The sequence below is a fragment of the Lipotes vexillifer genome, unplaced genomic scaffold (genome assembly GCF_000442215.2).
Source record: "Lipotes vexillifer unplaced genomic scaffold, Lipotes_vexillifer_v1.1 scaffold825, whole genome shotgun sequence".
Classification (NCBI taxonomy): Eukaryota; Metazoa; Chordata; class Mammalia; order Artiodactyla; family Lipotidae; genus Lipotes; species Lipotes vexillifer.
In genome coordinates this window covers 338329-341426 of record NW_006785310.1, presented here as the reverse complement: position 1 = coordinate 341426, position 3098 = coordinate 338329, and the positions used below count along the sequence as shown (strand labels likewise).

The 3098-nt window shown below is 45.5% G+C and overlaps 1 protein-coding gene across 1 annotated transcript in view; it reads left to right on the top strand.

Moving 5' to 3' along the window:
* GUCY1A2 (guanylate cyclase 1 soluble subunit alpha 2) overlaps positions 1 to 3098 on the top strand; it is a 382047-nt gene that overhangs the window by 51429 nt on the left and 327520 nt on the right. The gene's annotated exons all lie outside the window — the stretch shown is intronic.

The window sequence follows — 3098 nt, the reverse complement described above, 5'->3', positions numbered from 1 at the left end:
CTTTCCCTATTTCTGTTACCCATAATGGTAGGTAGTTAAAGTGAGATAAGAGATTCATTTCAAATGTAGTATGATTGAGCCCAAACTTCCAATTCCTGGCCTACCGGGCTTTTCAACCAAGTCTGATCTTCACTCTACAATAAGAAATGGTAATTTTCCTTTGTGAAGAAAGGAGATGTAGATTTGGAAATATTAGTCAGAATTTTTCCCTGTGATACATGTGAATTTTATTGTAGCATTTGTGGGCAGCTTCTATATTCTTTTTTTTTTGCGGTATGCGGGCCTCTCACTGTTGTGGCCCCTCCTGTTGCGGAGCGCAGGCTCCAGACGGGCAGGCTCAGCGGCCATGACTCAGTGGCAAAGCCGCTCCGCGGCATGTGGGATCTTCCCGGATCGGAGCACGAACCCGTGTCCCCTGCATCGGCAGGCAGACTCTCAACCACTGCACCACCAGGGAAGCCCAGCTTCTATTTTCTTATTCCCCATTGTTGTGGTCCAGACTTGGTTGGAGTAGATTGTTGGGAGATAGAGAATGGTTGGAGATATGAAGGATTGAGCTTCACTTCCCATGTAGAAAAGAGGAGTCAGAAGAACCAGCTGTGAGTCCCCACAGAAGAGATGTATCATTGATGGTATGAGATAGAATGTTATTTGATGTAAGGGGACTGTTTTTGATAGATGTGAAAAGAAACCAATGGAGCACATATAGCAACCAGTTGAAGAAAAAACACGTGTGATATTCATAAGCAAGGATGTTGAAATAATTCATGACTCATACATACTGGTCAGGATTGAACATTTTCCAGAGCTACACAAGGAAAAAAGGAGGAAAATCCAGCTCTGAATATATGTATATTTATTTTAACATTTATGAATTTATGCTTTTGCCCTTCCTAGAGAGATATCTTTTGCATTATTGCTTTGAATTCTAATCCCAGAAGTAATTGTCTCTACTCCAGACTCTAGAAGAGTATATTCCACTAGTGATTGTACAGTAGGATCATCTGGATAAATTTTTAAAAAGGGGCTTGGGCTTCCCTGGTGGCGCAGTGCTTGAGAGTCCGCCTGCCGATGCAGGAGACGCGGGTTCGTGCCCCGTTTCGGGAGGATCCCACATGCCGCGGAGCGGCTGGGCCCGTGAGCCATGGCCGCTGAGCCTGCGCGTCCGGAGCCTGTGCTCCGCAAATGGGAGAGGCCACAACAGTGAGAGGCCCGCATAACGCAAGAAAAAATAAATAAATAAATAAAAAGGGGCTTGTAGACACTATATCCAAATATTCTGATTCATCATATCTAGAATGGGGACTAAAAGCTTATATGTTAAAGATAAGTTCCCCAGGGGGAATGACCAAGATCCTGAGCTCTCCTCCTTCCATGGGCACAACAAAATTACAACCATTTAATGAGCACTATTGATAAGAAAGACAAGAGACTAGTAGAAAAGATCTTGTACAATTAAAGGTGTAAAAAAGGAACCACAACATGATAGTCAGGAGGGGCTAAGATGCAGTATAGACAAGACCCATACCCCCTAGTGGGTGACCCACAAATGGGAGGATAATTACAATTGTAAAGTTTCTTCCCAAAGGCTGAGGGGTCCAAGCCCTACATTGGACTCCCCAGTCTTGGGGGTCCTGTACCAGGAAGACAAGTCTCAGAATGTTTGGCTTTGAAGGCCAGCTGGGCTTACTTTCAGGAGACACACAAGGCTGTGGGAAATAGAGACTCCACTCTTAAATGGTGCACACAAAATCTCACATGCTCTGCAACCTAGGGCAGAAGCAGTTATTTGAAAGGAGCCTGGGTCAGATACACCTGCTGATCTTGGGGAGCCTCCTAAAGAGGCAAGAGGAAACTGGAACTCACCCTGGGGACATACTGACGTCAGCCATCTTGGGGAGCTTATTCTACCATGAGGACACTGGTGCTGGCAAGTGCCATTTTGGAATCCTTCCTGTAGATTATTAGCACTGGGAACTGGCCTTGCCCACTAGCCTGTTAGTGCCAGTACTGGGACCCTCAAGCTAAGTAGCTACCTTGACAGGAACTCAACCTCAGACTCCCTGTGCCCACAGCCACCCTGGGACCCTGTCCACTAATGGGCCCAAGACCTGCCCCTGCATACCAGTGCACTGACACTAACCCTAAAGTAATCAATCACCAGTGGGCTGACACCAGCTTTGGGCTCCATGGACCCTACAGTCAGCTGTGTCAGGGATCAGCCCCACCCATCAGCAGGCTGACACTATATCTTGGAACCCTGTCCCTACAACCACCCTTGCCAGATGTGGCTCAGCCCACCAGTTGACTAGCACCAGCCCTGGGACCATCTGGGGCTCTGCAGCCAGTCACCTTGTGACCCAGCCACACCTGCTAGTGGCCAGCAGCCTCTGTACAAGGCAGGGCCTGACAAACAACCCAACTGAGGGCTGGCCATGCCTACCAGACTTGCCCATAGTAGTCAGCCTTCTACAACAGAAGGACCTATGCAGCCAACATAGGGGATACCCTAGAACCTATAGCTCTGGTGACCAGGAAGGAGTGCACTGCTGGAATGCGTAGGACTTCTCCTACAAAAAGTCACTTCTTCAAGGTCAGGAAATGTAACAACCTGACAAATACACAGAAATAAGAACAGCAATTTAAGCAAAATAAGGCAAGAGAGGAGTATGTTCCAAATGAAAGAATAAGATAAAACCTCAGAAGAGGAACTAAGTGAAGTGAAGATAAGCAATCTACCTGATAAAGATTTCAAGGTAATGATTGTAAAGATGCTCAAAGAATTCTGGAGAAGACTGGATGGACAGAGTGAGAAGTTAGAAGTTTATAACAGAGCTAGAAAATATAAAGAACCAAGCAGAGCTGCAGAATACAATAACTGAAATAAAAAATACACTAGAAGGAATCAAGAATGGATTAGATGATACAGAGGAACAGATCAGCAAGCTGGAAGACAGAGTAGTAGAAATCACTGAAGCTGAACAGAAAAAAGAAAAAAAGAATACAAAGAAATAAGGAAGTTTGAGAGATTTCTGGGACTACATCAATAGTACTATTTGCATTATAGGGGTCCCATAAAGAGAAGAGAGAGGGAAAGA